Consider the following 22,140-nt stretch of genomic DNA (forward strand, 5'->3'; position numbering starts at 1 on the left):
AGCTTGGAAAAAAGAGACAACTGGGGGGGGCGGGATATCCTTGAGATCTATAAAATCATGACTGGTGTGGAGAAAGTAATTAAGGAAGAGTTATTTAATACTTCTCATAGCACAAGAACTAGGGGTCACCAAATGAAATTAATAAGCAGTAGGTTTAAAACAAACAAAAGGAAATTTTTTTTTCACACAATGCACAGTCAACCTGTGGAACTCCTTGCCAGAGGATGTTGTGAAGGCCAAGACTATAACAGGGTTCAAAAAAGAACTAGATGAATTCATGGAGGATAGGTCCATCAATGGCTATTAGCCAGGATGGGCAGGGATGGTATCCCTAGCCTCTGTTTGCCAGAAGATGGGTATGGGCAACAAGGAACGGATCACTTGATGATTACCTGTTCTGTTCATTCCCTCTGGGGCACCTGTCATTGGCCACTGTCAGAAGACAGGATACTAGGCTAGATGGACCTTTGGTCTGACCCAGTATGGCCATTCTCATATTCTTATGCAACACACACAGAGTTCCAATTCTGAGCATTTTAGGTAGTTAGTAGCTAAGCTCCTTGTGTGTGTGTGTGTGTGTGATATTATATATATATAAAAAAACAAACATTTTTCAACTCAAGATCACATTCTATAAATACGTTCTAAATAGCGATATACATGAAAGAAGGGAATTATTTGTGGTCTCTGAAGATGGCAGGATACATAGCAATGTCCTGAAGCTACAGAAGGAAGTATTTAGGCTAGTTCATTTTGGGGGAGAGGGGCAGTTCTTAATAAGTTGAGCAGTTGTGCAAGGGCCAGAGAAGATGGCAGATACACGTGTGGGGCAGAAATCTGAGAGCAGGTTAGATGAAGCAGTGCAGGAGGAAGTTGCAAGGGATTCTGCAAAATGCACGGGGCCAGGTTGGAAGCCCAGAATGATCTTTTCTGAGCAAACTTCTCTCTGACAGAAGCTTAAAGGGTGTGAGCCAACAAGTTCAAGTCTACATTGTGATGGTCATGTCAAGACAGAGAAATTAGATAAAAACAAAATACTCTGGCTGGAAGGTTGCAACGTAACACTACTTTATTTCTTAGAATTCAGAAATAACGCACAAGAACCCAAACAGAGAAAACGGGCTGCTCCCTCAAGGTAGCCACGCACAACTCACTGCACCTTGCTTTAAAACAGACTGATGCCAATCAGCTGCAGCTTTGCAGTCACATGCTTTGCTACAGAGCTCCCTAACCTGCAAGCAGGGTCAGGAACCCTGTCCATCTCCCTTCTCTTAAAGTGACAGCTTGCAATTCCAGCACTGTCTGGAATACACCACACACCTATACAGAGCCAAGGAGGTTCTGAGACAGTGTTCCAGTTGAGGAACCTCATCTCCACTTATGATTTCTGCAAAGTGGGATCAGATAGGCGTGGGCGTATGGACCTTTGCTTTAGGGAGCTACCTACCCCTTAAATGGAAAATCCTTCCTCCTAATGGAATGAGTTCTGCTTCTGTAAGCCCCATGTCTTTATTATTAGATCTTGTCTTCAAAATAAACTCCTTTGTTTCTGAAAAAGCTGAGGTCATCTGCTCACTTCCAACCTCTAGATCCAGGGAGCATAATTGTTTTTCTACAAAACCAAAAGCCGCTCACTTACACATTATTAACCTTTACTATCCTGAATAGCTCCATTGATTTCAATGGAGCTACTCAGGGTAGTAAAGTGGAGCGTACATACAAACATTTGCAGGATCGGGGCCCTCATCAATAGCTAAAGAACCAGGAGTCAGGAGACCAGAGTTTTCTTTTGGACTCGGACACTGGGAGACCTTGGGCAGGTCACTTCCCCTCAGTTTTTCCTCCCCATCTGGGAAGTGAGGGTAGTATTTCTTTACTTCAAACATTAAGCTGTGCAAAGTGCTTGGACCCCTCAGGCTGAAGGCACAACAGAAACACAAAACAGAATCCTTGGGCAGGCCAAGAGACTTCCGTGGCAATGGCATCTCACAAGGGAGGCAAAGTCATGGCTTGCCTGTGCATGGAGGAAAAACAGGAGCCAGAGACCAAGGGAATAAGGGTCTTTTAAAAATAAATCATGCAGAAGAGCAATACAGAAAATATGATCTAGGAGACTGCTGTTCCTCATGCTCTGGAATACTTGTTAATAACAATCAGACAGGGAAAGGCAGAAACATTCCCTCTTGCCCCCAGTTCAGCCTTTTATTTTTTCCCACCTTTGTCTCAGGTGATTCAGGTTTCCCGCCACTTGTTCCCATTACTAGATTCTGCCCTGCTAAATTCCATCTATGCGCAAAGGGAGGAGGAGACACGCGCAATGCAGGACAGGGACTAACCACATGGCTCGTTTTCCACCATTACATGGGCAGTCACAGTACCCAAGTCAGCTCAGAATTTCCCCTGGAAACAACATTTCCCCAAACGGAAAAAGACGGAGTCTCGTAACATGGTCTGTGCATAAGAGCAGGGATTTTTCCTAATCATTCTGAGTCACTTTCTTTTGGCCTGGTGAGCGAGCAAGCGAGCATCTGAAAGACAGACATAATGGGCCTAACTTAACCGCGCCGTAATGCAATGCAGTGTCCCTTTTCAGAGTCCCACAAGAGCCTAGTGTCAGAGTATTTCACTAGGACTTCCCCAGATCAGTGTGTAGTGGTAGGAGAAGACAGACAATGGGCCAAATTCTTTCTTCCTCTGCTGAAATCACTTACACTAGCAGTGAACTTGGCCCAGAGAGAATGACTCTCTGGAAAGACAATGGGCAACGGGAGTAGGAGGTGGGACTGACACTGTACTGCTCACACAGCAATTGGGTCCCCACAGGCGCTCATGGGTACAACATCACCACAACTCATTGAAATGGGCTTCAGAAAAGGGCCAGGCTTTTTACATGAGTAAGACCCGCCCCTGCAGTTGCACTAGTTAAAATACAGTTGAACAGGACCAATCATCCCCTCGCTTCAGGAGCCAACCCCCCACCTTGTGTCAGAGAACTGGTGTATGGCGGGGGGGGCGTGGCGTGGAGAGGGGAAAGAGGCAGGCCTTCGTCTAAAGCACCCAGCAATGGCCACTCCGACACGGCTAGACCCACGGTTACTTGTCACCTCTGGAGACACTTTCTGATCTGCTTAGGCCCCAAACAGGCAGCAGGAGTTTTGATGCCCTTGTTTCAGACTCCTGGGGGTGTTTCTCCCCCACCCCATCCATTCACAAGTGGGGCACGCTACAGCAACCCTACTCTCAAGAGAGTCCTTGTCCATCTTCAGGGACTTCATTGGGAGAGAGGAGTCCCGAACTTTCCCTTCCCCCACCCACTTTGAACCACTGCTCCACGTCACGAGCCCCGCTGGCAGGCTCCAGCTGAGAAAGCCGCCATGCTGGGCTGGCGTACCTTGGAGCCTATGTCGGGAAGTCGCCTAGGAGAGCAAGAAGCTAGCTGCAGCCCACTATCCAGTGTGGAAGGGTATCCGGTGTCTCCAAGTCAGGGACTATCCAGGCCAAGAGCCTAGGACACAAATTAGCCTCTAGAGGGAGGGCTCCACCCCGAGCACCTTTCACAAGTGCACAGTTTGTGCCTTAGCTTAGAGTCCTGAGTGCTGGAAACCCCATCCCTCCATGGGTTTACCCTTTGAAAAAGGGGTCCCACAGACTCGTGCTGAACCACAGCCGGCACTGCTTTGATGAGGCCTAATTTGGCCTCGTGCTCACGTGGGCTTCTAGGGCTTTGGCTGCAGAGACAGGACGCACAGACCAAAAAAGGAAGTGTCGTAGGGCTCTGCCTTTCGTTCTACTGCTCGGCTGGAGAGAGGGAAACAACGGCACATACGGGGCCACTGGCCAGGAGGCACAGAAGAAAAGTCAGTCAGACAGCAGGCTCAGAATGGGGCAGAATTCAGTGGTGTGGTGGGGGAGAGGTGAAGAGCTCAGACCTGTCCTGGGTCCTTCTTCCTTTACTTACACTACATACTTCCCAAGGTCTCCTCTGCCCCGCGTTCGATCCCATCCCCCATGCCACCAGCTCAGCTCCCCTTACACTGGCCACCCCTACCGATCCAACAGCAGGTCCTCTCCTGGAGCCCAGCCTCCCCTGGCAACCCAAACTAGGAGGAGGGGCGACAGAGAGAAGGACTGAATGGCAAGTTCACTTAGGTGTGCTTTTTATAATGCCCGATTTGTAAGTCCTATATGAGGGGCAGGCAGCTAGCCCACCCTCCCATCCCCCATTCCTCTCCTCCCAGGAAACCTCCACCAGTTACACTCTGTAGGAGCACAGCATAGATAGGGAAGGGCCATCGGATCAAAGTACCAGCAGCAATTGATACAGTGAGCCTCAACATTCCTTGGATGCCCACTGGCTTCTTAGCAGGCCCAGGGCCCACTGCAAGGTGGTACCCCAACGTCACTCTCCCCTGCTGGAGATGCTGCCAAAAACATTTTTCTTCCTCCCCTCCCTGTGCGAAATAGAAGTCATGCTGAGTCATCGAATCAACCTTTGGAGAAAGAGCTGTGCCTCTGAAAGAGCGAGAGGCAACGCTCACCCTCCAGCTAATGGTGGCCCACAAAGAGCTGGCTGTGGGCAATCAGTAGCCACACTGGCAGAAACCTGACTATCAACAGCTGGAGGTAGCCACACTTCCACTCTCAGGCAAGGACAGGGTTAAAATTCCAACCTCTGCCTACAATCCAGGAGGAAGCAGCAGCAGTGTTGTGAAAGCCAGCTGTACAAGGAGATCTCCAGCCGCCCCCTCCTGATAAAACCAGGAGGGTCAATGCCTATTCCTTAGTCTAGCAAAGGAATTTGTATTGCTAAAGAGTGGCACAGGGGAGGCCTGGGGGAAAGGAGTTATTAATGACCTGTCCGGGAATGTGCTGTGTGCAAAGGTCTCGAGGGTGTGGGGGGGTGATGGAGAGATCAGACACACTCTGCCAGGCGGGGGAGAGAAAGAATGAGCCACGAAAGAGAAGGGAGTAAAGACAGGCTGCAGGGAGGAAGGAGAGAATACAGCTAGTTGAATCTACTGCCCAGTTAGCCTAGAGCCTCCCGAAGGCTGGCTCCTCTGCTCCCTCCCACAGCTAGTTCCAGCTCTTCTAGCCTTGTTAAATGAGTTACTGGGCTTAAAGGAAGCTACCAAGCTGAGAAGCTTGTAATATCAGCCCCAGCAGGAAACAGATATTGGACACTTCCCTGGGGAGCCTTTAGTCCTAGCCACAAGATCAGAACTGTGCCAACTTCAGTGTGGTTGCAGCTAAACATGGCTGCTTTCACCTCATGAGAGAGGCCTTTTGCCTTGTGAGCACGGCGGGAGACAAACATCTGCACAGCACCACGGTCTCTGCACTGGTATCTAGTACAGTTTTCCAGGCTCCAACTACGCTACGAAGGAGACCTGCTTGGATAACTGGAAGCTGCAAACATGGGTCCAAGCTTCAGGTGCAAGAAGGAAGCTGCCTAAATCATCATCCCCAAAGCCGTTACTACAGCCTACCTGTATTGTGGTAGCACCTTGGAGCCCCAATCCTGATGCAGGAGCCCAGTGCACACTGCACCGTACCACATATGAACAAAAAGATGGTCCCTACCCCAGAGAATTACAGCCTGTCTCATATGGGTTCCAAACCACGTGCAGAGCCATACAATAAGGAAACAGAAAAGCAGATTGTGTGGGGAGAGAAGGAACAAAGTGTTGTCACTTTTCAGGAGAGGGACTAGAATCTGTTGACTTGTACATTTCCTGCCTCTCACGCCCATCCTCCCCCAAAACAAAAACCCTCTTGCTTTTCACATCATTTCCCCCAGTTTAAAAAAACAAAACAAACAGTGGTAGCGCTACATTGTCATGGGGAAAAACGTATTTGTGGTTCCAGTTCACATCTGGTTTGTGAGCAATTAGGATCTCACAGAATCTTTAATGTGAAAGCCCCCCATCCCCTCTCCATACAAAGGTGAAGTGCAAAAGCGGCCAGCATTCCCAAACGCTTGCTCCTGGCTGATTAGACACGGTAGAATAAGGCAGGCTTTTCCGCAGCTGGATTAGCACAGAAGGCAAGTTCAGGCCTGCTGGAGCTCTCTGATGGTTTCAGCTCAAGGGAAGAAATCACAATGGATGAGTTTGAGGCCATTGGTGGGATGAGTTTAAGGCCTCAGCTGTGTGTCCAACAGGCCAGTTAGAACTAAAAGCATCATGCCCAGTTTAGCACAGTCAGTCGTGTCTGCTCTGGAAGCGCCAGCTGATATGAAGCCAAACCAAACCAATAGCTGCACTTTTCTCCACACAGCTTCCATAGGGCAGCAGCCCATTGCACTCGGCACCAAACCACACATATTACCCTGGCAGGACCGGGTTATGTGCGTCATTCCCATGCACGCTGCACTGTACCTGAGCTGGGACCTAGCTAAAGTCCACCCCGCTAAAGGTGCCTATTGCCTCGGGATCTAAGTGCCTCTAAGTAGAAGATTTCGCTTTCACTTTGTGATCTGTTGAATAGTCACTGCAGAACTCTCAGACCCTCTTCTCCCCTCTGCCCAAAAAGGAAAAGGGTCTTACCTCAATGTGTCCAGCTACAGCCTTTCTACAGGGGCGGAGTGGCTGTATGTGAAGTCACCTCAGCTCTTCAGGAATCTGAGACACAAATAAAGTGAAAGGTTACCACAGAGTTCTCAACATGCTGCTCACTGCATGCCCCATAGGCAGTGATGCTGCCTGGGCACCTTCCCAGCACAGATAGCCCCATGCTTGCAGCTTTCAGTACTCCAGCTTGAGATCAGTTTCACACCTCCTCCCTCCACCCCCGCCCTCCCATGAAGGGGGGCTTCCCATCAGCCTCCCCATCTGGCCAAGAGGAGCTTATGGGAAGGGCTAATCAAAGCCAGGGGGGCTGTCATCTCCACCCTCCTCACCTTCCCCAAGAACTTTCTAGCTTGGTGGGTCTCTGAAGTCCACAACTGCCAGCCAACTTCTGCCTCTCTGATCGGTCATGTGTAAAGAGGGGACGATTCTCTGCTCCACTTCATCAAGATCAACAGGGTAAGGAAGGGGAGGTTGTCTGTGGCAGCCCAGGGCTATCCAACACGAGCGTCTGCCTGAATGGGTGTCTGCATTGTCACCAGTGTAAGAAACTGCTCCCTGCGTGAGCCAGGTGGGCCAGCGCAGTACCCAGAGCTGCTGGGTCTCTTCAGAGGAACTGTGGGTTTCATCTCAGAGGGTTTAGACACAGATCCGACCCCACCCCACAACTAGCCTGCACAGAGCGGCCTGAGCAGCCCTGTGCACGGATGCAGGTTTCCTACTGGGCAGGCTGGGCAAGGACATCATAGTGCTTGTGAGAGATGCCGCAAGTCCTGCCCCCAGAGAGAGCACGGGTAGCAGCAGAGCAGATAGGCCCAATATGCCATCCAAAACCCCTGGGTGAACTGGAGGCTCAGGTCTTAACTGGTTTCTACCACCTAGGTTCCCTTTGTTGACCATGCTCAGGCTCTTGGACCCCTTTCGGCTGAATTTATTCTAGTTTGAAAGCAAATCCTTTCAGAAGTGTCACCAGTACTCTCACAGACATGGTGTGTGTCCAATCTCATCATTTCCACAAAGGTCACTCCCTGGAGTAGTCATTAGTTGGAGTTCCACTTTCAGAGAGTTATTCCTCTAACCCTCACCCCCCAACAGGGGCACAAAGAGTTAAAAAAAAAATAAATCCACAAGTCACTCATTTTGTACTTCTATAGCAGCTTTCAGAAGATCTCAAAGCACCACACACATCTTCAATCCACGGGAGAGGAGGGGGGATATACAGAGAATATTTAAGCTACCCTGAAATGCAGCCACTTCTGGGGTGAACACAGCAGCTATAACAACGCTCAACAATTTAAAACTTAGTGCAACAACACTACCTATTTGAAAATTCAGGGGAAACTCAGACTATAACTACTGAATTTGGGGTTTAGCTAGGGCAACATCCTTACTCAAAGTGCTATGGGATCTTTTGTCATGAGAAAATGGCCAGGCCCATGATTTCACATTTCATCCAAATGACAAAACCTGTATAAAAAAGCTAGCGTAGACAAAACCAGGAAGTGCCATTGATGTTAGCGATGGCGAGTGCACTAGAATAGGTCAGTCACTGGTGTATTTAACTTGGCTCAGAGCTGGGCTCAATACCAGTGGCTGCCTGTACGTTTTACCTGGGAACTCCCACTAGCAGAGCTGCACAGGTCAAAGGTTTTAGAAAGAATCAGTGTAGACAAGGACGAAATGAGAGCACACAGTGATCCTGAGCATCTAAGATTGCCTTTGAGATCTTCCATCAAAGACCTGACCCAGCCCCCGCTTAGCTGGAGAATTAACAGGATCCCAAGACAAGGGGGTATGGCAAAGGCTAAAGTCGTGGGGTTTTTGTTTTTGTTTTTTAATATTCTGTTGCGCTGGGGTGGATATGAAAAAAAAATAGATTTTATTGCCAGGATCTATGCAGACCCAGCCAACCAAACATCTCCTCCCAGTCCCACTGGGGTATTTTGGCTGGCAGTTTGAGTACGTTGGTTAACACGCTGCAGATGCTCTACAATGCAGTTTGATATCTCTCCCTTCTCCCTGCTAATAAGTTTTGACACTATTTTTAGTGAGGTTGATTAGGATAACAAGCAGCATTTGATTGACAGCTCTCTAAGACAGAACAGTTTGTAATTTGTACTTGACTAATATTTGCTAGAAATAATTGCACAGCAGGATGCATGGATTTCAAGTTAGTGTCTCAACTCAGGATTGCAGTACATACAAATAAGATTCCCTTCCCACATCCATACTCCACTGCAGTTGACAGGTCTTCGGAGGCTACATCCCTTGGCTCTGTCTGATTCCATTAGAGCCACAGTGAAGTTCTGGAAAGGGAAACTTCCTAGTTGCACTTTTTTTGGCTGATGCTTAGTATTTTATTTTTAAAGACAGTATTAGAGTTTCACTGTATTTAGCAAGATGGTTGACTAGTCTGAATCACATTACAGAAAACCCTCATGGCTTGAGCTGATCAGCGTGTCGGATCAGATGACGTGCCACCAGTGAATGAGGCGATATTAAAAAAATTCCACCAAGACACCGAAGAAAAAGCATCCATGGGAAAAGAGATGGATTACAGGTCTGGTCGGGAAGATAGGCAAGGTAGTAACAATTCAGGCACTGGACTAGGACTCTAAAGATTTGGAGTGAAGTCCTAGCCCCACTGAAGTCAGTTGGGCCAGGATTTCATCCTGGGTTCTATACCCATCTCTGCCACTGACCTGCTGTGTGACCTCTGGCAAGTTACTTCCCCTCAGTTTCATACCCTCCTACCCTGTGTCTCTTGTCTAGATTGGTAACTCTTTGGGGCAGGAGCTGCCCCGCACCAAGTCCATTCAGTGCCTCTAGGTGCTCCTGTGGTACACAATATTACTAAGGGTGGGAGAATGGCAAAGGAAGGAAAGAAGTTACAGGAGATAATATTGAAAACCCTAGACGAGCTGTACAACGCCTCCCACCCCAGCACTGCTGAGGCCTCTATATGAGTACATAAGTATTGCCTACACTAGCTTTCCATGGTCTCTCTTTGTTTGGCATCAGCCACAGTGGGAAATGTTTGCGAAGTTTGTCTAGCATAGATCAGGCTAATCATGTTCTGGAAGCGGACACCCTTAGTGCCTCTAACTCCTGGGTTAGGTGGGCTCACTCCAGGGCAGATGGTAACACCTTTTCAGAATTTCCCTCTTACTAGCATTGCACTGTCCACTCTTTACAGGTCAGGTTGGAGGTGTGGAAACAAATTTTTGCACCATCCTGTCTGGGGATTTCGAGAAATTATGGACTCTTCTTTAGGCTCAGAGGAAGCCAGTGTACAGAATATTGCTTCGTGTATCTATGGTGCCAAGTGACAAAAGCCCATCCCAAGATCTCAAAGCACTGGAAAGTTCCCCCTCCCCCTTTTTTTTAAAAACAGAAGGGGAAACAGAGGCAGTGAAATGACTTGCCCAAGGTCACACACTACATCAATGGCAGAGTTGGGTTCAGATCAGCACCCACGGCCCTTGAATTCCAGCCCAGCAGCTGTCCACCAGACCATGCCACAGATGTAAGTTGGTCTATGTTGAACTTGAAAGACCTCCATTCTAATTAGGGATGGTGGATAGGCAGAGCAATACTAACAAGTAATGCACGCACGTCCCTAGCACCTTCCACCCAAGGATCTTAAGCACTTCAAACTAGCGGATTAGTCACCACCACCAGGTTTAAGCACGATCCACATTTTACACAGAAATCTACCGAGGCACAGACAGGTTAAGAGACTTGCCCAATATCCCAGTAAAGCAGTGATGGGGCTGGGATTAGAACAGGCAGTAGCCCAACTTGAGTCTTGTGCTCTAACCAGACAGACAACCATGCTACCGCCCTGCCTGGCATTAAGACATCAGAGCCTGCTCTGCCCATCTTTACTCTGCCAAACAGTGGCAGCTTGCAATCCCCTATTCAAGAGGCTTAAAATGGCCAGCTCCCATAGACACTGTTGGAGGGGCAGGAGGGAAGCGAGATACCAAGTAGCGAAGGAGTTCGTGATCCATGAGAATTGCCCTTTCCTTGGAGCTTTGTAGCATTTTCCAGCAGCCAAGAGGAACATTTCCCTAATGTCCAGTTCCAGGTTTTCACCACAGCTCTTCCCTCCATCCACTACCCTCCGCCCACCCCAAGCTGTGGCACTGATTAAGACCAAACAGGGGGGAGGGAGCTGGAGAGGGAAGCAATGGATAAGCTGAGACATGCAATTCCTGCCCTCAGGAGACAGACCAAGACAGATCTTAGCAAATGGCCTCCACCCCCCCCCAAAAAGCAATTAAAAACAAGGCACTCAGCTGCGTAGTTCAGCTTGGTTCAGATCATGGTGCTTAGACAGCACTTCCTCCTGCCCTCCCCCTGGCTTCATCCATGGCAAATCTGGAAGGCTGTGGGGTTGTTAATTGAATGAGCCACAGGACGTGAAAAGAAAGCGTTGGCATATGGAGAGAAAAAATTAACTGTCCGGGAACGCCTCCAGACCTGGCCAGCGCTGCTTCCACTCCTTTGGATCGGCCAGCCCAGAGGCCCCGGAGCGGCTGGCGTTTCGGTTTGTGCTCTGCATCCCATCTGCAAGCCCATCACCGCATTTGTTCTAGAGAGATTCCGTACACGTGGCACGGAGCTTCCCGCCAAGGAGATGGACGCACCGAGCTAGCGCCTGTATCATGCGCTCCCCTCCGACAGGCTATGGGAACAACGGTTATAGCCCCAGAAAGGAGAAATGGTGGAGAGGGTGAGAAAAAGAGCACTTTGAAGTGAAGATCTCACTAGCAAATCCATGGCCATTAGTTAGGTGCGTTGTGGTAGCACTTGGGAGCCTCAGTCATGGTCCAGGACCTGCACAAACATGAACAAGGCAGTCTCCACCCCAGAGAGCTTGCAAGAGACCCCAGGCGGATGCAGACACAGCGGAACCTAGAAGTTCTGGTGTGCAGCATGCTGATAACGGTCACCAGTGGGGTCAAAGCTTCCTGCTCCAAAGCAGTGCCCCTGCCACCTGAACCTAGGGGAATCTCCACTAGCTGGTAACAGAATGGGGCCTATGGCACAGTCAAGAGGGCAGCAGTCTGCACTCACACACTACAGCATGTATTCATCATGGGGCGAGAGGCTGGCTAGGTGCCTACGGGTCTCATCTGGTGCCTCCTACAGAGCCCACAGGGAAGAGAGAATTTCCCGCACAAGTTGAGAGCCACCCCACGGTGGGGCAATGAAAGGGAGAGTCTCCCAGCAGTTTATACTGAGCCAGGATCTCCTGCCCTGAATTTCCCCTGGAGCTGCTACCCCAGGAGTTGAAAAGGGGCAAGAGAATGACCCCAGTGACTTACATCTCCCTTGGCAGAGTGACACTTCACCAGCTGCAGCCCGAGGAAATCCAGCTGCATTGAAGCCAGCCTGTCTCCTTGAGAAAGACTCGCCCGCCCACCACCGCTCCCAAGTAGAGAGGCTCCTTGTACCCAAATATCTCAAGGCCAGAGTGCTATCAGTGTGGCTTTTACAGCTTTCCAGACTGGTGGTGGAGGGGAAACCGTCTCCTTTCCAGAAGGGCTAAGGAGGAGAGAGAGAGACAGACCATGTTACCAGACCAAGATCTGGAGATACCACATTCTTGTTTCTGTTACAGGAAAGCAGAGGCCTTGGGAAATAGTGTCATCAAAGCAAAAGTGCCAAAGGACTAGGAATGGTGGTGATCAGGCCCCATAAAGGATGGGATCATGCTCCTCCCTTTGGGGTACCGTACCGAGAGCAGCGTGCTAAGAGGCCGGGGGTGTGAATCCTAGCACTAGTATGCGGATCCTATGCATAACATGAAAATCCTCTCTCCTCATTACTGGCAAGTGCAACGCGTGCCTTCAGCCTGTGCAGAACAGAAGCTTTCTGCTAACCAAAAGTCCATGTTTCTAGCCCCCCAAGGGTTGCCAGGGACACTTTATATATGGGAGCCAAGTGTGAACGGAGGTAGCATTGCCTTCCTGAATCAGCAGATAAGCAGCTCTAGCGCCTCTGCTGCAGCCTGGGAAAGCTCGGAGCAGCAGCAGAGTGAAACCTTACCAATGTCTTGCTGTTGTCATGGCTGCTATTCAGAAGAACCCTGTAGGCAAAGGGTCAGTTCCACTTGAAACTAAACACCCAGCAGTAGCTAAAGCAGGCACTGGAGAGGACCTCTAAAATGCCATGGCTTTAGCAAAGACACTGCCTATTACAGCAGCCGGGGAGTGCGAAATAGAGATGGAGAAACCCTCTGCCCTCCCCAGTACTGAGGAGATCAGAGAATGAGACCACCCTCAACCTTTCCAGCTGTTGGGAGACAGTGGGCGGAGAGGAAGTTTTTGAGTTAGCACACACTTGCTAGCCCCAAAGAGGATGGAGCCCCCAGTCAGGGTCCAGGGCCAGCACCCTGGTAAGAACTGCAGCATCTCCAGAGGTGAAAGTAAGCCGGTATGCTCCGGTACAGCGTACCGGTAAGAGCCGGTGCGCCGTACAGGGACTGTCTTTCCCAGAGGGCAATTTAAAGCCCTGGGGTAGCAGCGGTGGCGGCGCTGTGGCGGGGATTTAAAGGGCCCCGGAGCTCCAGCCCCCACTACCCTCCCCCACCGGGTCCCTTTAAATCCCCACCTGAGCCCTGCTTCCCGAGCCCTGGGGTAGCAGTGGCAGGGATTTAAATGGCCCTGGAGCTCCAGCCCCCGCTACTGCCCCAGCCCTTTAAACCCCCGCCGCCGCTACCCCAGGGCTCGGGCAGCAGGGCTCAGGCGGGGATTTAAAGGGCTCAGGGCTCCAGCAGCCACTACCACAGCAGAGCCCCAGGCCCTTTAAAGCTATGCCAGAGCCCAGGGGTAGCGGTGGCAGCCGGGAGCCTCCAGGGCTTCTCAGTGATTTAAAGGGCCTGGGGCGCCACTGCGGTAGCGGCAGCCTGGGCCCTTTAAATCGCCCCCCGAACCCCAGGGCTCCCAGCCGCCTTTGCAGCTGGTAGCTCGGGGGTGATTTAAAGGGCCCTGGGCTCCCAGCTGCCACCACCACAGCTGGCGCCCTGGCCCTTTAAATCAAGATTTAAAGGGCCTGGGGATTTAAGGCCACGCCTCTTCCGGTTGAGGCCACGCCCCCTGCTCAGGACTCCAGCATACTGGTAAGTCCTCTAACTTACTTTCACCCCTGAGCATCTCCCTCTTGCCCACAGCTTTTTTGTGAGGGGATGTAGAGAAAAGAGAGACTTCTCACAAGGGCAGCGATTGCCTCTGGATAGAGCTGGCTGGGAATTTGACAAACTCCTCTTTACTGAAAAGTGTCAATTCTTCCACACTGAAATTGACCCTGTTTCACAAACAAACCATCAGGTGACTTGGAAACTTTTTGGAAAGGAAAACGTCAGAATGGGAGGCTTTGACAGACAGCTTGGTTTTCTAGTCAATGACTCTTCATTTTGAAACTTCAGTAAATTAGACTAAAAATAAAAGCAGAGATGTTTTTATTGATCCAAATTAAAAGCTTATTTTTGGATTTTCAGTGTGAGGTTGAGAGTTTTTGTCTAAAATTTGAATGGTTTCAGATATCTCAAGATGTTCTCAGGATGGGAAAATAATTTCTAGCCCAGCTCTACCCCTGTACAGTAGGCTCTGGCTAATAGGAGCAGCTTCAGCTCTTTGGTTAACTGATGTCTGGGAAGTTTTAAGCACTGATCAGATGGCTGTAATGCTAAAGTCACATGCTGTAATACTAAAATTAGAGGAGTTACATCCCCCTATCTCCACATCCCTGGGATGGGAGATGCGGAAAGAGAACAGTGTGCATGACTACTAGCTAGGCCCTGTTCAGAGCCTAATTCTGAAGGCAAGTACAGACAGTCAAACTGAGACAGGCTTTCTCCTTCAATGGTTTGCAATACCAGAGGTTAATAAATGCACCTGCCTCATGCCAGATTAAGAAGGGAGTTTTTAGGCTGGCACGAGGGACAGAAGGGACTATGGCTATGTCACACTACAAGCGCTATGTAGACATTTCCTACACCGCGGAAGGAGGTTTTTACTGTCACTGTAAGTAATCCAGCTCCCTCAGTGGCCATGGCTAGATGAGTGGAAGAATTCTTCCATTGATCTAGCCACATCTATGCTGGGGTCCCAGGGCAGCATAGCTCTGGCTCTCTGGGGTGTGAATTTCCCCACCCCAAGGAACGACATAGCTAGGTTGATCTAAATTTTAAGTGTAGTCCAGGTCTCCATGGAAGAGCGAGTGAAAGTACAAGTCTTACACGTCAGAGTCTGAGGCAACAGATTGGAGGCAGGGCGGGGGGGCGGGGGGAATGGTATTTCTCACCCACACTCTCAGCGTGCAAGAACTATGCAAGAGAGAGTTCCAAATGTTGCTTGGCTGATCTCTTCTGTTCCATCCCTAAATCTTGAACTTTTGCCTGTTTGGGTCTCAGTCTTCACAGAAGAGGCCAGAAGAGAGAATTGCCTGGAGCAACTCTAGCCTGTCAAAGTGGACAGTGTGTAATTAAAGGGCAGGATTTCCAATTACAGGTTGGCATGGTGCCAATCCCCCCAGTGTAGCTCTTGCAACATCTAAGGCAGTGGCTCCAAGGCAACAGACATTTTTAGGTCTTCTGGTCTTGCAGGCCATTTGTTAGCGGGAAGTGTTGCAACTGGGAAGTGTTGCAACTGGAAACTTGCTATCCTGTTCCAGGATGCAGTTGGGGTTAACAGCTTTCAGCGTCAGTCCCTAACATTTCAGGGTCTCTCACCTGCCATAAAGACATCCGAGTGCTTGGAGTCAAAGACATTGGATGGTTCTCAACCAAATGCTTGTATCTAAGCTGCTGCCAAGACCTTTGGGCAAGTTTAGATCCACACTTTGCAGCCCATAACCAGGGGAAGGGCCACACTGGCCCCATCACAGTAAGAGACAAAACCGCATGATAGGTCAAAGGGTTCTCATGCCAGAGTCATCTGTAGAGTGGGTTGTTCCCAACCTCTCGCACATCATCATGATGGCTAGCTCAGTCCAACAGGAAGGATAGGCCAATAATTAATTTGCTGCCTGGGTCTTGGGAGACCTGGTTCAATTACCTGCTCCACCACAGACTTCCTACGTAGCCTTGGACAAGTCATTTAGTCTCGGTGCCTCAGTTTCCCAAAATGGGGGGACTAGCACTGCCCTGCCTCCCAGGGGTATTGTGGGGATAACCGCATTATAGATTGCGAGGCCCTCAGGTACTTTGGTACTTGCGTGGCCTCTATCACCATAGAGAGAAGATCACATTGCCTCACTAGGCACACGGGGCTGATGAGACTCCACTCTGACCTTGTCAGCTGACTGGCAGGGATGCAAATCTGTGCCAAGAAACATTACAAACCACGTCATGATGTTCACAGCATGGCCAACCCCAGGCATTCAAAAAATTCATGAGTCAGGCCCCAAAATACCACAAGGTGTTTAGAGGAAAAATTGCTTCTTTCTCTTTGCACACTACAGGCTTAGACCCGAAGGCACTCAGGGCACATACCAGCTTTTCTCCAAAACCATAACGGGCTAGAAACTTTATTTTTCAAATGCAAAGTGATTTGGGGAGACTCTGCTGACTCCAGGAGCTAGGGCTTAAAGAACACACCAAACATTACAAGGCTTACAAAGCCGCAAGGGTGGGCAACAGGGAGTTAAACAGCCAGCTTCCTTATGAACCCCACCATTCCCTGTGCTGCTGCCTGGAGCGAGAGCTCTGCTTTCAGTAATGTTCAGCAGTTACCCAGCGAAGATGCGAGTGAAGGAACCCCATTCATTACTCATTCCTGGCAATGCAGCTTTCCTCCCCCATCCCTCTTAATCCAGCTAAAATTTCTCCAAGATAAAACAAATAGACAGGGTGGAGGAATATGGTAAATTACGCTCCTGAAGCTGTCTCACCTCCCACAAGACCCAAACTAGTGTATTAAAGACCCAGCCCCACCCACCAGTCCTGTCAGCTCCTGTTAAATTTAAAACCATCTTAATGAAAGATACATAGCCAAACCTAGCAGGGGCCAATGGGTCATGGAATGGAAGGGGATAATTACAATTAAACAAGCAAATTCACTCCATCCCCTTCCCCACAGAGGGAGAAAGAGGGGCATTCAGAAATGGGAAGGAATTAAATGCCTTAAAAAAATAAGACTGAAGATTGAATCAAGAGTTTTGGATGCTTTATCTGACTAAGCAAACCGTGAGTACAAACACACACAAATCTGCATAATCAGGCAGCAACAGATTGGAATCTTCCTCTATTGCATGAGCAGGTGTCGTCTTTGTAGGTTCTGGGCCAATCCTGGCAATTATTTTGGCTTGTCAAGTAAGTTATGAAACTACTTGCCTAGGCAGGCAGGGTTCCATGTAAGTTATCTGTAAACACCCAGCACTGACTGCAACTGGCAGAGGCCCAAGTGAAAACAAGAGGCAGGGAAACATGCACTATCCTAGTCTGGAGGAGGGTTCCTTTCCCAGCAGGAATTTGTGGAATGAGAGTCCCAAAGCATGGGCCAGGTGCGTAAGACTCAGAGGGAGAGGAAAGGGCTTTGAGGGGCTCATAGGAATTTTATTGTATGCAATATTGCCAAGCCCATACAAGCAAAGATTATTAGCTCAGACCCTAAAGGTCATGACATTTAAAAAACCTGGGGGTTGCTTTCTGCTTTTTGAGCCCTTAGGGGTTAGAATCCTAGTAGGGACGGCAAGGGGCATCAAGTCTAACCCCCTGCCAAGTTGCAGGATTTGTTGTGTCTAAACCATTCAAGACAGATGGCTATTCAGCCTCTTTTTGAAAACCTTTAGTGAAGGAGCTTCCATAACTTCCCTAGGCAGTTTGTTCCAGGGTTATGTTTTGAGCTTTACTCCACAACCATGCAGGCTAGAATTTTTAGGGGTTTGGGGGGCGGGGGGGAAGAGGCAGGAATACAAGATTCTCATATCCCATGACTCCAGGAGCTGGGTGTTTTTTGTTGGTTTGTTTGTTTGTGTTTAAGAGCTGTACAAGTCCCAGCCACCCAGAGAAGGGCTGTGCACACCTGGGAAGCAAGGATAAAGGGGACAGCTGGAGCCCCGCCATCGCATTCCCTCCCTGCCCCCCCCCAAAAACCAGTCGGGGGAGAGGGGAAGAAATATCTTCAGCCTCTCACTCGAGGTAGGGGGCAGCATCACTCCCTGTCACAGTGGCAGGGCAGCTGACGCAGGCCCGGGTTACAGTGACAGCCGTCTGTCCGTGCCTCTGTTTCTCTCCCCGCTGGCTCCCAGCCCTGGGAAGGGATCTGGCAGCTGCAGATACAGGGGAGGGACCAATCGGCTCTCTTGCTGAGCCACAACGTCTGCTTGCAAAAATCCCAGACGTTGCCTCTTATTTGAAAAAGCCACCCAGCCAGAGGATCAAAAAAGAGACAATGTCCAGGAAAACCCGTATGTCCAGTAACCCTACCCAAGCCCTTTATGTCTGAAAAAAATCAAGCCCCTTTACAAGGAACCTGAAGTTGGGCCCCCAAAGTCATTTTTGAAAATTTAGGCCAGGGGTTATAAACCCCACAAGTGCCAAGGAGGGTCACGTAACCAGGGAAGCTGCTGTACTGTGCACAGCTGTTTGGAGAGCTCACAACTACTACACTCGGAGCAGAACGCTCGGCGAGAGAACTTGTCAGGATTGGCGAACACCGAGCACACACCCTGGCACGCCAGTGCCTTTCTCCTATGTTAAACACAGCGTTACGTGCCATCTTGATGTTTGAGACATAATCTTGAGTGACGAGTGGCTGATTCCCACCTCAGACACCTGACTCACCAGCTTTTTAAAAACAGGCCTTGCCCAGACTTGCTGATTCCTCCTTGTACTTCATGCTGCAATCAGCAACAGGGGTAAAAAAAAAAAAGATAGTGGGTAAATACAACTGACCCCAAAACTCTGGGGCAGAGGGGAACCACCCCCTACCCCCAGATTATTCCCAGTGGTGGAGAAAGCCAGACGGACATTAATGCTACCCCAGCTCTGTCAACACACCTTTGTAACGGGCCCATCCCCATCCCTGGGCAGAGCTAGCCAGTCTCGCTACATTGGAGATCCAGTTACGTTAGGAAAATTATGTGCTGCGGACAGTGGTTGTCAGCCACCGACACCCTGCTTACCCATCCCCTCAGGCGGGTGCTGAAAGCAGCCTGTAAATTGCTACTGTAGACATAATCAATCCGTTCTCAGAGAGCATTCACCGCCGCCGCCACACAAAGTCCATTGAAGAACGCACAGAGATCGAGCCCATCCACGCTAGTCCCCGCAAGAAGAGCCTTTGCTAATGAACAGTCAACATCAAGCTACTTTTCTAGCACAGGCAGGGCATGAAGCCACTGGGGTTGGCTTGAGGCAGAGAACCACTGTGCACTAAGGAAGCCTTCCCTTTCATGTTGGTCTTACTCAGGGATTTGAATTCAGATCTGTAGAAGCAAGAGGCTAGTGTATCAGCCTTGTTTATCCAGTCCCACCCAAGGAGAGAGACCGATATTCCGCAGTCCTGTATAGTCACCACACAGACCATGGTTCTTCCCTCTGACCCGCAACGACCGTTTGCCTCCTTTGTCTTTTGGTAGGCTTGCCCGAGCTCCTTAACTTTCACGCGGCACTGCTGTGTCTCCCTGCTATAGCCTCTGTCCAACACGCCCCGAGAGATTTTGGCAAATATATTTGCATTTCTTCTTTTGGATCAGAGTTTTGCCTGCATGGATTCTTCTCCCCATACAGCGATCAGATCCAGTGTCTCCCTTGAGCTCCAGCATGGACCAAGTTTGCGATTCTGGGACTGCATGGTCACCTATGCTGCTGAGTTCGCCATGCTGACCAAACAGGAAATGAAATTCAAAAGTTCCCGGGGCTTTTCCTGTGCACCTGGCTAGTGCATTGGAGTCAAAAGTGCTGTCCAGAGTGGTCACAATGGAGAACTCTGGGATAGCTCCTGGAGGCCAATACCATCGATTTGCGTCCGCACTACCCCAAATTCGACCCAGCAAGGTCGATTTTAGCGCTACTCCCCTCGTCAGGGAGATGTACAGAAGTCGATTTTAAGAGCCCTTTAGGTCGATGGAACGGGGTTGGTTGTGTGGATGGGGTCATTTTTAAATGACCTAACGCAGCTAAATTTGACCTAACCCCATACTGTAGACCAGGCCTCAGTCAATAGCCACCCACACCTTTAGAAGCAGCCCTCTTGCCACTGTGAAGTGCATACATGCAGATTAGAGACCACAGGAGATTCCATGACAGCTAGAAAACAAGCCTTCCTGGAATTGCTTCCAACATACCCAAGTACCTCCAACCCTCACTTAGAGCAGTCACGGAGTCTCTCCCCCTCCTCATAAGAGCCACCATACTGGTCGGACCAACGGTCCTTCTAGCTCAGTATCCTGCCTTCTGACAAAGGCTCATGCCAGATGTTTCAGAGGGAATGAACAGAACAGGGCAATTGAGTGACCCATCCCATCATCCAGTCCCCGTTTTGGCAGTCAGAGGCTAGAGACGCTCAGACTGTGGGATTGAATCCCTGAGCATCTTGGCTAGTAGCCATTGATGGACCTATCCTCTGTGAACTTATCTAATTCTCTTTTGAGCCCCTTGGCCTTCATAACACCCCATGGCAATGAGTTCCACAGTTTGACTGTGTGTTGCAGGGAGAAGTACTTCCTTATGTTTGTTTTAAGCCTGCTGCCTATTAATTTCACCAGGTGACCCCTGGCTCTTGTGTTATGTGAAGGGATAAATAACACTTCCCTATTCACTTTCTCTGCACCAGTCATGGTTTTATAGACCTCTATCATATTTCCCCCCCCACCCCAACCCCCTTAGTTATCACTTTTCCAAGCTGAACAGTCTCTGTCTTTTTAATCTCTCCTCACAGGGAAGCTGTCCCATACCAGTAAGTCATCTGTACCTTTAATAATTCCAATATATCTTTCTGAGATGGGGCAACCAGAAACACATGCAATATTCATGATATGGGTGTACCATGGATTTACACAGTGGCATTATGATATTTTGTGTCTTATTAGCTATCCCTTTCCCAATGGTTCCTAACATCGTTAGCTTGTTTGACTGCCACTGTACATTGTGGCTAGTTCTCTGAAAATATCCACTCAATGACTCCAAGATCTCTTTATTGAGCGGTAACAGTTAAATTAGACGCCATCAGTTTGTATGTATAGTTGGAATTATGTTTTCCCAATGTGTATTACTTTGCACTTATCAACATTGAATTTCATCTGCCGTTTTGTCGCCCAGTCTCCCACTTTAGTAAGATCCCTTTGTAACTCTTCATAGTCAGCTTTGGACATGGCTATCTTGAATAACTTTGCCACCTCATGGTTCATAAATGATCTGGAAAAGGGGTGAATATGGTGAACAGCACTGGCCCCAGTACAGATCCTTTGGGGACTCTGCTATTTACCTCTCCATTGTGAGCTGACCATTTATTCCTGCCCTTTGTTTCCGGTCTTTAACGGGATGGTGATTGGTGAGAGGACTTCCCCTCTTATCCCATGACTGCTTAGTTTGCTTAAGAGCCTTTGGTGAGGAACCTTGTAAGGCTTTCTGAAAGTTCAGGTATGCTATATCCACTGGATCACCCTTGTCCACATGCTTGATGATTCCCTGAAAGAATTCTAATAGATTGGTGACGCACAATTTCCCTTTACAAAAGTCATGTTGACTCTTCCGACACATCATGTTCATCTGTGTGTCTGATAAATCTGTTTTTCACTGTAGTTTCAGTCAATTTGTTTAGCACTGAAGTTAGGCTTACCAGCTTGTAACTGCCAGGATCGCCTCTGGAGCCTTTAAAAAAAACAAAAACAAAAAAAACCCCACAATATTACATTAGCTATCCTCCAATCATCTGGTACAGAGACTGATTTAAGTGATAGGTTACAGTAGTTGTGCAATTTCATATGTGAAATTGGGTGAATCCCACCTGGTCCTGGTGACTTATTACTGTTGAATTTCTCTCCTTTCAACAGAGTTCAGAGAGATGGATGGAACACTGGTGCTAAAGAGCAATGAAATAGTGGAAGCTAGGCACTTGTGCCACTCAATGGCTCTTTGTGTGCACTTAACAAGGGGCTTGAAGAGGGAAGATTTGATGCAATGGTTTTTGAAGGGGGAAGAGAGGCCCCTAGGGTCTCTATGAGCCAAGGTGCCAAGACTGAGCCCCTCATACTCTGTAGAGGATCGAGTCAGTGATCACTAAAGGGAATCCAAGGAGCTGGCTGTTGCCTAGACAGAGCTGCCTCCTTGCTCCCGGGTTTGCAGGGAAAGAAGCCATGAACTCTGCCCGATTTCAGTTCTACCAGGTCAGGCAACACTAACGCATTTTCCCAGCAAACTGCCAGGCCACACTGAAATGGCCCCCTGGGTGTTTCCCAGAGACTGTGTTTCCGTCCAGGGGGCTGTGTGCTGGCAAAGCAGTCTATGTGTAACACGGACAGACCCCGGTTGTCGGCGGGTGGGATCGAACCTAGGACCTCTGGAGCTATATGCATGAGCCTCTACTACACGAGCTAAAAGCCATACGGCCCTTAGCTAAGG

At 49.3% G+C, this 22,140-nt stretch overlaps 1 protein-coding gene across 5 annotated transcripts in view; it reads right to left on the reverse strand.

The window, feature by feature from the left end:
- The window catches only part of SRC (SRC proto-oncogene, non-receptor tyrosine kinase), a 72,088-nt gene that overhangs the window by 31,606 nt on the left and 18,342 nt on the right, over positions 1-22,140 (reverse strand). For 2 of the 5 annotated variants that reach the window (XM_074970193.1, XM_074970189.1), the window contains exons 1-2: positions 11,900-12,096; positions 6,546-6,620 (exon numbers count right to left, since the gene is read on the reverse strand). The gene's annotated coding sequence lies outside the window, so the exon portion shown is untranslated. Of the gene's footprint in view, positions 1-6,545; positions 6,621-6,898; positions 6,921-11,899; positions 12,097-22,140 lie in introns of those variants that run through there. The other 3 variants (XM_074970190.1, XM_074970192.1, XM_074970191.1) reach the window with 2 other exon arrangements.

Source organism: Natator depressus, chromosome 13 (genome assembly GCF_965152275.1).
Source record: "Natator depressus isolate rNatDep1 chromosome 13, rNatDep2.hap1, whole genome shotgun sequence".
In the NCBI taxonomy this organism is placed as follows: domain Eukaryota; kingdom Metazoa; phylum Chordata; order Testudines; family Cheloniidae; genus Natator; species Natator depressus.